This window comes from Rutidosis leptorrhynchoides, chromosome 9 (genome assembly GCF_046630445.1).
Source record: "Rutidosis leptorrhynchoides isolate AG116_Rl617_1_P2 chromosome 9, CSIRO_AGI_Rlap_v1, whole genome shotgun sequence".
In the NCBI taxonomy this organism is placed as follows: domain Eukaryota; kingdom Viridiplantae; phylum Streptophyta; class Magnoliopsida; order Asterales; family Asteraceae; genus Rutidosis; species Rutidosis leptorrhynchoides.
In genome coordinates this window covers 104,199,328-104,213,262 of record NC_092341.1, presented here as the reverse complement: position 1 = coordinate 104,213,262, position 13,935 = coordinate 104,199,328, and positions in this window count along the sequence as shown.

Below are 13,935 nucleotides of genomic sequence, written 5' to 3'. Positions count from 1 at the left end.
ATAATCTCCGGACCCGTAATCTGTCTATCCCCCACTTCACTCCAACAAATCGGAGACCTGCACTTTCTACCATAAAGTGCTTCAAACGGCGCCATCTCAATTCTTGAATGGTAGCTGTTGTTGTAGGAAAATTCTGCTAACGGTAGATGTCGATCCCAACTGTTTTCGAAATCAATAACACATTCTCGTAGCATGTCTTCAAGCGTTTGTATCGTCCTTTCGCTCTGCCCATCAGTTTGTGGATGATAGGCAGTACTCATGTCTAGACGAGTTCCTAATGCTTGCTGTAATGTCTGCCAGAATCTTGAAATAAATCTGCCATCCCTATCAGAGATAATAGAGATTGGTATTCCATGTCTGGAGACGACTTCCTTCAAATACAGTCGTGCTAACTTCTCCATCTTGTCATCTTCTCTTATAGGCAGGAAGTGTGCTGATTTGGTGAGACGATCAACTATTACCCAAATAGTATCAAAACCACTTGCAGTCCTTGGCAATTTAGTGATGAAATCCATGGTAATGTTTTCCCATTTCCATTCTGGGATTTCGGGTTGTTGAAGTAGACCTGATGGTTTCTGATGCTTAGCTTTGACCTTAGCACACGTCAAACATTCTCCTACGTATTTAGCAACATCGGCTTTCATACCCGGCCACCAAAAATGTTTCTTGAGATCCTTGTACATCTTCCCCGTTCCAGGATGTATTGAGTATCTGGTTTTATGAGCTTCTCTAAGTACCATTTCTCTCATATCTCCAAATTTTGGTACCCAAATCCTTTCAGCCCTATACCGGGTTCCGTCTTCCCGAATATTAAGATGCTTCTCCGATCCTTTGGGTATTTCATCCTTTAAATTTCCCTCTTTTAAAACTCCTTGTTGCGCCTCCTTTATTTGAGTAGTAAGGTTATTATGAATCATTATATTCATAGATTTTACTCGAATGGGTTCTCTGTCCTTCCTGCTCAAGGCATCGGCTACCACATTTGCCTTCCCCGGGTGGTAACGAATCTCAAAGTCGTAATCATTCAATAATTCAATCCACCTACGCTGCCTCATATTCAGTTGTTTCTGATTAAATATGTGTTGAAGACTTTTGTGGTCGGTATATATAATACTTTTGACCCCATATAAGTAGTGCCTCCAAGTCTTTAATGAAAAAACAACCGCTCCTAATTCCAAATCATGCGTCGTATAATTTTGTTCGTGAATCTTCAGTTGTCTAGACGCATAAGCAATCACCTTCGTTCGTTGCATTAATACACAACCGAGACCTTGCTTTGATGCGTCACAATAAATCACAAAATCATCATTCCCTTCAGGCAATGACAATATAGGTGCCGTAGTTAGCTTTTTCTTCAATAACTGAAACGCTTTCTCTTGTTCATCATTCCATTCAAATTTCTTCCCTTTATGCGTTAATGCAGTCAAGGGTTTTGCTATTCTGGAAAAGTCTTGGATGAACCTTCTGTAGTAACCAGCTAGTCCTAAAAACTGGTGTATGTGTTTCGGAGTTTTCGGGGTTTCCCACTTTTCAACAGTTTCTATCTTTGCCGGATCCACCTTAATACCTTCTTTGTTCACTATGTGACCGAGGAATTGAACTTCTTCCAACCAAAATGCACACTTTGAAAACTTAGCGTACAATTCTTCCTTCCTTAATACTTCTAACACCTTTCTCAAATGTTCACCGTGTTCTTGGTCATTCTTTGAGTAAATAAGTATGTCATCAATGAAAACAATGACAAACTTGTCAAGGTATGGTCCACACACTCGGTTCATAAGGTCCATGAACACAGCTGGTGCATTAGTTAAACCAAACGGCATGACCATAAACTCGTAATGACTGTAACGTGTTCTGAAAGCAGTCTTTGGAATATCATCTTCTTTCACCCGCATTTGATGATACCCGGAACGTAAGTCAATCTTTGAATAAACAGACGAGCCTTGTAGTTGATCAAATAAGTCGTCGATTCTCGGTAGTGGGTAGCGGTTCTTGATGGTAAGTTTGTTCAACTCTCGGTAATCGATACACAACCTGAATGTACCATCTTTCTTCTTGACAAACAAAACAGGAGCTCCCCACGGTTGAAATGTCCCGTTCTTTTTGATTAAAAACGTTCCATATTAATTGATTTCGTTGCGAGGTTTTGACCTCTATATGAGACGTTTTTCAAAGACTGCATTCATTTTTAAAACAAACCATAACCTTTATTTCATAGATAAAGGTTTTAAAAAGCTTTACGTAGATTATCAAATAACGATAATCTAAAATATCCTGTTTAAACACGACCATTACATAATGGTTTACAATACAAATATGTTACAACAAAATAAGTTTCTTGAATGCAGTTTTTACACAATATCATACAAGCATGGACTCCAAATCTTGTCCTTATTTAAGTATGCGACAGCGGAAGCTCTTAATAATCACCTGAGAATAAACATGCTTAAAACGTCAACAAAAATGTTGGTGAGTTATAGGTTTAACCTATATATATAAAATCGTAACAATAGACCACAAGATTTCATATTTCAATACACATCCCATACATAGAGATAAAAATCATTCATATGGTGAACACCTGGTAACCGACATTAACAAGATGCATATATAAGAATATCCCCATCATTCCGGGACACCCTTCGGATATGATATAAATTTCGAAGTACTAAAGTATCCGGTACTTTGGATGGGGTTTGTTAAGCCCAATAGATCTATCTTTAGGATTCGCGTCAATTAGGGTGTCTGTTCCCTAATTCTTAGATTACCAGACTTAATAAAAAGGGGCATATTCGATTTCGATAATTCAACCATAGAATGTAGTTTCACGTACTTGTGTCTATTTTGTAAATCATTTATAAAACCTGCATGTATTCTCATCCCAAAAATATTAGATTTTAAAAGTGGGACTATAACTCACTTTCACCAGATTTTTACTTCGTCGGGAAGTAAGACTTGGCCACTGGTTGATTCACGAACCTATAACAATATATACATATATATCAAAGTATGTTCAAAATATATTTACAACACTTTTAATATATTTTGATGTTTTAAGTTTATTAAGTCAGCTGTCCTTGTTAGTAACCTACAACTAGTTGTCCACAGTTAGATGTACAGAAATAAGTCGATAAATATTATCTTGAATCAATCCACGACCCAGTGTATACGTATCTCAGTATTGATCACAACTCAAACTATATATATTTTGGAATCAACCTCAACCGTGTATAGCTAACTCCAACATTCACATATAGAGTGTCTATGGTTGTTCCGAAATATATATAGATGTGTCGACATGATAGGTCGAAACATTGTATACGTGTTTATGATATCTCAAGATTACATAATATACAATACAAGTTGATTAAGTTATGGTTGGAATAGATTTGTTACCAATTTTCAGGTAGCTAAAATGAGAAAAATTATCCAATCTTGTTTTACCCATAACTTCTTCATTTTAAATCCGTTTTGAGTGAATCAAATTGCTATGGTTTCATATTGAACTCTATTTTATGAATCTAAATAGAAAAAGTATAGGTTTATAGTCGGAAAAATAAGTTACAAGTCGTTTTTGTAAAGGTAGTCATTTCAGTCGAAAGAACGACGTCTAGATGACCATTTTAGAAAACATACTTCCACTTTGAGTTTAACCATAATTTTTTTGGATATAGTTTCATGTTCATAATAAAAATCATTTTCTCAGAATAACAACTTTTAAATCAAAGTTTATCATAGTTTTTAATTAACTAACCCAAAACAGCCCGCGGTGTTACTACGACGGCGTAAATCCGGTTTTACGGTGTTTTTCGTGTCTCCAGGTTTTAAATCATTAAGTTAGCATATCATATAGATATAGAACATGTGTTTAGTTGATTTTAAAAGTCAAGTTAGAAGGATTAACTTTTGTTTGCGAACAAGTTTAGAATTAACTAAACTATGTTCTAGTGATTACAAGTTTAAACCTTCGAATAAGATAGCTTTATATGTATGAATTGAATGATGTTATGAACATCATTACTACCTTAAGTTCCTTGGATAAACCTACTGGAAAAGTGAAAAATGGATCTAGCTTCAATGGATCCTTGGATGGCTCGAAGTTCTTGAAGCAGAATCATGACACGAAAACAAGTTCAAGTAAGATCATCACTTGAAATAAGATTGTTATAGTTATAGAAATTGAACCAAAGTTTGAATATGATTATTACCTTGTATTAGAATGATAACCTACTGTAAGAAACAAAGATTTCTTGAGGTTGGATGATCACCTTACAAGATTGGAAGTGAGCTAGCAAACTTGAAAGTATTCTTGATTTTATGTAACTAGAACTTGTAGAATATATGAAGAACACTTAGAACTTGAAGATAGAACTTGAGAGAGATCAATTAGATGAAGAAAATTGAAGAATGAAAGTGTTTGTAGGTGTTTTTGGTCATTGGTGTATGGATTAGATATAAAGGATATGTAATTTTGTTTTCATGTAAATAAGTCATGAATGATTACTCATATTTTTGTAATTTTATGAGATATTTCATGCTAGTTGCCAAATGATGGTTCCCACATGTGTTAGGTGACTCAAATGGGCTGCTAAGAGCTGATCATTGGAGTGTATATACCAATAGTACATACATCTAAAAGCTGTGTATTGTACGAGTACGAATACGGGTGCATACGAGTAGAATTGTTGATGAAACTGAATGAGGATGTAATTGTAAGCATTTTTGTTAAGTAGAAGTATTTTCATAAGTGTATTGAAGTCTTTAAAAAGTGTATAAATACATATTAAAACACTACATGTATATACATTTTAACTGAGTCGTTAAGTCATCGTTAGTCGTTACATGTAAGTGTTGTTTTGAAACCTTTAGGTTAACGATCTTGTTAAATGTTGTTAAACCAATGTTTATAATATCAAATGAGATTTTAAATTATTATATTATCATGATATTATCATGTATGAATATCTCTTAATATGATATATATACATTAAATGTCTTTACAACGATAATCGTTACATATATGTCTCGTTTAAAAATCATTAAGTTAGTAGTCTTGTTTTTACATATGTAGTTCATTGTTAATATACTTAATGATATGTTTACTTATCATAGTATCATGTTAACTATATATATATATATATCCATATATATGTCATCATATAGTTTTTACAAGTTTTAACGTTCGTGAATCACCGGTCAACTTGGGTGGTCAATTGTCTATATGAAACATATTTCAATTAATCAAGTCTTAACAAGTTTGTTTGCTTAACATGTTGGAAACATTTAATCATGTAAATATCAATCTCAATTAATATATATAAACATGGAAAAGTTCGGGTCACTACAGTACCTACCCGTTAAATAAATTTCTTCCCGAAATTTTAAGCTGTTGAAGGTGTTGACGAATCTTCTGGAAATAGATGCGGGTATTTCTTCTTCATCTGATCTTCATGCTCCCAGGTGAACTCGGGTCCTCTACGAGCATTCCATCGAACCTTAACAATTGGTATCTTGTTTTGCTTAAGTCTTTTAACCTCACGATCCATTACTTCGACGGGTTCTTCGATGAATTGAAGTTTTTCGTTGATTTGGATTTCATCTAACGGAATAGTGAGATCTTCTTTAGCAAAACATTTCTTCAAATTCGAGACGTGGAAAGTGTTATGTACAGCCGCGAGTTGTTGAGGTAACTCTAGTCGGTAAGCTACTGGTCCGACACGATCAATAATCTTGAATGGTCCAATATACCTTGGATTTAATTTCCCTCGTTTACCAAATCGAACAACGCCTTTCCAAGGTGCAACTTTAAGCATGACCATCTCTCCAATTTCAAATTCTATATCTTTTCTTTTAATGTCAGCGTAGCTCTTTTGTCGACTTTGGGCGGTTTTCAACCGTTGTTGAATTTGGATGATCTTCTCGGTAGTTTCTTGTATAATCTCCGGACCCGTAATCTGTCTATCCCCCACTTCACTCCAACAAATCGGAGACCTGCACTTTCTACCATAAAGTGCTTCAAACGGCGCCATCTCAATGCTTGAATAGTAGCTGTTGTTGTAGGAAAATTCTGCTAACGGTAGATGTCGATCCCAACTATTTCCGAAATCAATAACACATGCTCGTAGCATGTCTTCAAGCGTTTGTATCGTCCTTTCGCTCTGCCCATCAGTTTGTGGATGATAGGCAGTACTCATGTCTAGACGAGTTCCTAATGCTTGTTGTAATGTCTGCCAGAATCTTGAAATAAATCTACCATCCCTATCAGAGATAATAGAGATTGGTATTCCATGTCTGGAGACGACTTCCTTTAAATACAGTCGTGCTAACTTCTCCATCTTGTCATCTTCTCTTATTGGCAGGAAGTGTGCTGATTTGGTGAGACGATCAACTATTACCCAAATAGTATCAAAACCACTTGCAGTCCTTGGTAATTTAGTGATGAAATCCATGGTAATGTTTTCCCATTTCCATTCCGGGATTTTGGGTTGTTGAAGTAGACCTGATGGTTTCTGATGCTCAGCTTTGACCTTAGAACACGTCAAACATTCTCCTACATATTTAGCAACATCGGCTTTCATACCCGGCCACCAAAAATGTTTCTTGAGATCCTTGTACATCTTCCCCGTTCCAGGATGTATTGAGTATCTGGTTTTATGAGCTTCTCTAAGTACCATTTCTCTCATATCTCCAAATTTTGGTACCCAAATCCTTTCAGCCCTATACCGGGTTCCGTCTTCCCGAATATTAAGATGCTTCTCCGATCCCTTGGGTATTTCATCCTTTAAATTTCCCTCTTTTAAAACTCCTTGTTGCGCCTCCTTTATTTGAGTAGTAAGGTTATTATGAATCATTATATTCATAGATTTTACTCGAATGGGTTCTCTGTCCTTCCTGCTCAAGGCATCGGCTACCACATTTGCCTTTCCTGGGTGGTAACGAATCTCAAAGTCGTAATCATTCAATAATTCAATCCACCTACGCTGCCTCATATTCAGTTGTTTCTGATTAAATATGTGTTGAAGACTTTTGTGGTCGGTATATATAATACTTTTGACCCCATATAAGTAGTGCCTCCAAGTCTTTAATGCAAAAACAACCGCGCCTAATTCCAAATCATGCGTCGTATAATTTTGTTCGTGAATCTTCAATTGTCTAGACGCATAAACAATCACCTTCGTTCATTGCATTAATACACAACCGAGACCTTGCTTTGATGCGTCACAATAAATCACAAAATCATCATTCCCTTCAGGCAATGACAATATAGGTGCCGTAGTTAGCTTTTTCTTCAATAACTGAAACGCTTTCTCTTGTTCATCATTCCATTCAAATTTCTTCCCTTTATGCGTTAATGCAGTCAAGGGTTTTGCTATTCTGGAAAAGTCTTGGATGAACCTTCTGTAGTAACCAGCTAGTCCTAAAAACTGGCGTATTTGTTTTGGAGTTTTTGGGGTTTCCCACTTTTCAACAGTTTCTATCTTTGTCGGATCCACCTTAATACCTTCTTTGTTCACTATGTGACCGAGGAATTGAACTTCTTCCAACCAAAATGCACACTTTGAAAACTTAGCGTACAATTCTTCCTTCCTCAATACTTCTAACACCTTTCTCAAATGTTCACCGTGTTCTTGGTCATTCTTTGAGTAAATAAGTATGTCATCAACGAAAACAATGACAAACTTGTCAAGGTATGGTCCACACACTCGGTTCATAAGGTCCATGAACACAGCTGGTGCATTAGTTAAACCAAACGGCATGACCATAAACTCGTAATGACCGTAACGTGTTCTGAAAGCAGTCTTTGGAATATCATCTTCTTTCACCCGAATTTGATGATACCCGGAACGTAAGTCAATCTTTGAATAAACAGACGAGCCTTGTAGTTGATCAAATAAGTCATCGATTCTCGGTAGTGGGTAGCGGTTCTTGATGGTAAGTTTGTTAAACTCTCGGTAGTCGATACACAACCTGAATGTACCATCTTTCTTCTTGACAAACAAAACAGGAGCTCCCCACGGTGATGTGCTTGGTCGAATGAAACCACGCTCTAAAAGTTCTTGTAATTGGCTTTGTAGTTCTTTCATCTCGCTGGGTGCGAGTCTGTAAGGAGCACGAGCTATTGGTGCAGCTCCTGGTACAAGATCTATTTGAAATTCAAAGGATCGATGTGGGGGTAATCCCGGTAATTCTTTCGAAAATACATCAGGAAATTCTTTTGCGACGGGAACATCATTGATGCTCTTTTCTTCAGTTTGTACTTTCTCGACGTGTGCTAGAACAGCATAGCAACCTTTTCTTATTAGTTTTTGTGCCTTCAAATTACTAATAAGATGTAGCTTCGTGTTGCCCTTTTCTCCGTACACCATTAAGGGTTTTCCTTTTTCTCGTATAATGTGAATTGCATTTTTGTAACAAACGATCTCCGCTTTCACTTCTTTTAACCAGTCCATACCGATTATCACATCAAAACTCCCTAACTCTACTGGTATCAAATCAATCTTAAATGTTTCGCTAACCAGTTTAATTTCTCGATTCCGACATATATTATCTGCTGAAATTAATTTACCAATTGCTAATTCGAGTAAAAATTTACTATCCAAAGGCGTCAATGGACAACTTAATTTAGCACAAAAATCTCTACTCATATAGCTTCTATCCGCACCCGAATCAAATAAAACGTAAGCAGATTTATTGTCATTAAGAAACGTACCCGTAACAAGCTCCGGGTCTTCCTGTGCCTCTGCCGCATTAATATTGAAAACTCTTCCACGGCCTTGTCCATTCGTGTTCTCCTGGTTCGGGCAATTTCTAATAATGTGGCCCGGTTTTCCACATTTATAACAAACTACATTGGCATAACTTGCTCCGACACTACTTGCTCCGCCATTACTCGTTCCGACACCATTTGTTCCTTTCGTTCTATTAACCCCTGGTCTGTAGACCTCACACTTCGCCGCGCTATGACCATTTCTTTTACACTTGTTACAAAATTTGGTGCAGAACCCCGAGTGATTCTTTTCACACCTTTGGCATAGCTGCTTCTGATTGTTGTTTTTGTTGCGGTTATTATTGTTGTTGGGATGATTGTTGTAGTTGCTGTTGTTGTTGTTGTTGTTGTTGTTGTTGTTGTTGTTGTTGTTGGGCCGTTTGTTGTAGTTGCGATTGATGTTGCGATTGTTGGGATAATTGTTGCGATTATTGTTGTAATTGCTGTTGTTGTTGTATTGGTGATTCTTATCACCGTTTTCCTCCCACTTTCTTTTGACTTGCTTCACATTGGCCTCTTCAGCAGTCTGTTCTTTAATTCTTTCTTCAATCTGGTTCACGAGTTTGTGAGCCATTCTACATGCCTGTTGTATGGAGGCGGGCTCGTGTGAACTTATATCTTCTTGGATTCTTTCCGGTAATCCTTTCACAAACGCGTCGATCTTCTCTTCCTCATCTTCGAATGCTCCCGGACACAATAGGCACAATTCTGTGAATCGTCTTTCGTACGTGGTAATATCAAATCCTTGGGTTCGTAACCCTCTAAGTTCTGTCTTGAGCTTATTGACCTCGGTTCTGGGACGGTACTTCTCGTTCATCAAGTGCTTGAATGCTGACCACGGTAGTGCGTACGCATCGTCTTGTCCCACTTGCTCTAGATAGGTATTCCACCATGTTAACGCAGAACCTGTGAAGGTATGCGTAGCGTACTTTACTTTGTCCTCTTCAATACACTTACTTATGGCAAACACCGATTCGACCTTCTCGGTCCACCGTTTCAATCCGATCGGTCCTTCGGTTCCATCAAATTCCAAAGGTTTGCAGGCAGTGAATTCTTTGTAGGTGCATCCTACACGATTTCCTGTACTGCTAGATCCAAGGTTATTGTTGGTATGTAGCGCAGCCTGTACTGCGGCTATGTTTGAAGCTAGAAAAGTACGGAATTCCTCTTCATTCATATTCACGGTGTGTCGAGTAGTCGGTGCCATTTCCTTCAAAATAGTCAAATGGAACAAGTTAATCATACAGAATATTAAGAGTAGTTGATAGTATTTCGTAGCATAATATGAACTCATTTATAAAAGCTTTTTCTTCATATTAGCGTTTTATAAGTTTAAATTCGGGTAGTACCTACCCGTTAAGTTCATACTTAGTAGCTAATATACAATTCAACTACTACAATTTTATATGAAAAACTGATTATAATAATATTTCACGTTCAAACTTTTATACAATATTTTACAAACTTACAATACCGCTTATTTTACATAAAGCATGAAATATAGCACACAATAACTTTGATACAAGATAGTTGTGAAGATAATTCTAGCTAGTACACAAGTCGTTCAGCAAAGGCAATAAAGACACGTAATTCATACGTCCAGAAACAAGTCATGCATTCTGGTTTTACTAGGACTACTTCCCATCCTTGGTCTTGTGGAACATAACCGTTATGGCCGTTGATAAGACAGCGTGTTGTAACGTCGTCAAAGGGACGAGGGTTACGTAATGTCCAACAGTCCCGTAACAATCTAAAAACCTCATTTCTTACCCCAATTACCGACTCCGTCACTTGTGGGAACGTTTTGATTAATAGTTGTAGCCCGATGTTCTTGTTCTCACTTTGGTGAGAAGCGAACATTACTAATCCGTAAGCATAACATGCTTCTTTATGTTGCATGTTAGCCGCTTTTTCTAAATCACGAAGTCCAATATTAGGATATATTGAGTCAAAATAATTTCTTAACCCATTGCGTAAAATAGCATTTGGGTTCCCCGCAATATATGCGTCAAAGTAAACACATCGTAACTTATGGATTTCCCAATGTGATATCCCCCATATTTCGAACGAAAGCCTTTTATAAACCAAGGCATTCTTGGAACGTTCTTCGAATGTCTTACAAACTGATCTCGCCTTAAATAGTTGTGCCGAAGAATTCTGACCGACTCTAGACAAGATTTCATCAATCATGTCTCCGGGTAGGTCTCTTAAAATATTGGGTTGTCTATCCATTTTGTGTTTTTATACTGTAAAATAGACAAGAGTTAGATTCATAAAAAAAAAATACTTATTAATACAAGCAATTTTTACATATATCATAAAGCATAAGCACACTATATTACTTATATTACACCACACGAATACAACTATCTTATTCCGACTCGCTTGTTTCTTCTTCTTCCGTTTTGGTTCGTTTTGCCAAGTTTCTAGGGATATATGATGTTCCCCTAATACGAGCCGTCGTTATCCACATTGGTTTAGAAAAACCTGGTGGTTTAGAGGTTCCCGGGTCATTGCTACAACTTAAGGACTTCGGGGGTTGACGATACATATAAAGTTCATCGGGGTTGGAATTAGATTTCTCTATTTTTATGCCCTTTCCCTTATTATTTTCTTTTGCCTTTTTAAATTCAGTTGGGGTAATTTCTATAACATCATCGGAATTCTCGTCGGAATCCGATTCATCGGAGAATTGGTAATCCTCCCAATATTTTGCTTCCTTGGCGGAAACACCATTGACCATAATTAGCCTTGGTCGGTTGGTTGAGGATTTTCTTTTACTTAACCGTTTTATTATTTCACCCACCGGTTCTATTTCTTCATCCGGTTCCGATTCTTCTTCCGGTTCCGATTCTTCTTCCGGTTCCGACTCTTCTTCCGGTTCCTCTTCAGGAACTTGTGAATCAGTCCACGAATCATTCCAATTTACATTTGACTCTTCATTATTATTAGGTGAGTCAATGGGAATTGTTCTAGAGGTAGACATCTATCACATAATATCAAACACGTTAAGAGATTAATATATCACATAATATTCACATGTTAAAAATATATAGTTTCCAACAAAATTTGTTAAGCAATCATTTTTCAAGTAAACACGGTCGAAGTCCAGACTCACTAATGCATCCTAACAAACTCGATAAGACACACTAATGAAAAATTCTGGTTCTCTAAGACCAACGCTCGGATACCAACTGAAATGTCCCGTTCTTATTGATTAAAAACGTTCCATATTAATTGATTTCGTTGCGAGGTTTTGACCTCTATATGAGACGTTTTTCAAAGACCGCATTCATTTTTAAAACAAACCATAACCTTTATTTCATAGATAAAGGTTTTAAAAAGCTTTACGTAGATTATCAAATAATGATAATCTAAAATATCCTGTTTAAACACGACCATTACATAATGGTTTACAATACAAATATGTTACAACAAAATAAGTTTCTTGAATGCAGTTTTTACACAATATCATACAAGCATGGACTCCAAATCTTGTCCTTATTTAAGTATGCGACAGCGAAAGCTCTTAATAATCACCTGAGAATAAACATGCTTAAAACGTCAACAAAAATGTTGGTGAGTTATAGGTTTAACCTATATATATAAAATCGTAACAAAAGACCACAAGATTTCATATTTCAATACACATCCCATACATAGAGATAAAAATCATTCATATGGTGAACACCTGGTAACCGACATTAACAAGATGCATATATAAGAATATCCCCATCATTCCGGGACACCCTTCGGATATGATATAAATTTCGAAGTACTAAAGCATCCGGTACTTTGGATGGGGTTTGTTAAGCCCAATAGATCTATCTTTAGGATTCGCGTCAATTAGGGTGTCTGTTCCCTAATTCTTAGATTACCAGACTTAATAAAAAGGGGCATATTCGATTTCGATAATTCAACCATAGAATTTAGTTTCACGTACTTGTGTCTATTTTGTAAATCATTTATAAAACCTGCATGTATTCTCATCCCAAAAATATTAGATTTTAAAAGTGGGACTATAACTCACTTTCACAGATTTTTACTTCGTCGGGAAGTAAGACTTGGCCACTGGTTGATTCACGAACCTATAACAATATATACATATATATCAAAGTATGTTCAAAATATATTTACAACACTTTTAATATATTTTGATGTTTTAAGTTTATTAAGTCAGCTGTCCTTGTTAGTAACCTACAACTAGTTGTCCACAGTTAGATGTACAGAAATAAATCGATAAATATTATCTTGAATCAATCCACGACCCAGTGTATACGTATCTCAGTATTGATCACAACTTAAACTATATATATTTTGGAATCAACCTCAACCCTGTATAGCTAACTCCAACATTCACATATAGAGTGTCTATGGTTGTTCCGAAATATATATAGATGTGTCGACATGATAGGTCGAAACATTGTATACGTGTCTATGGTATCTCAAGATTACATAATATACAATACAAGTTGATTAAGTTATGGTTGGAATAGATTTGTTACCAATTTTCAGGTAGCTAAAATGAGAAAAATTATCCAATCTTGTTTTACCCATAACTTCTTCATTTTAAATCTGTTTTGAGTGAATCAAATTGCTATGGTTTCATATTGAACTCTATTTTATGACTCTAAATAGAAAAAGTATAGGTTTATAGTTGGAAAAATAAGTTACAAGTCGTTTTTGTAAAGGTAGTCATTTCAGTTGAAAGAACGACGTCTAGATGACCATTTTAGAAAACATACTTCCACTTTGAGTTTAACCATAATTTTTTTGGATATAGTTTCATGTTCATAATAAAAATCATTTTCTCAGAATAACAACTTTTAAATCAAAGTTTATCATAGTTTTTAATTAACTAACCCAAAACAGCCCGTGGTGTTACTACGACGGCGTAAATCCGGTTTTACGGTGTTTTTCGTGTCTCCCGGTTTTAAATCATTAAGTTAGCATATCATATAGATATAGAACATGTGTTTATTTGATTTTAAAAGTCAAGTTAGAAGGATTAACTTTTGTTTGCGAACAAGTTTAGAATTAACTAAACTATGTTCTAGTGATTACAAGTTTAAACCTTCGAATAAGATAGCTTTATATGTATGAATTGAATGATGTTATGAACATCATTACTACCTTAAGTTCCTTGGATAAACCTACTGGAAAAGTGA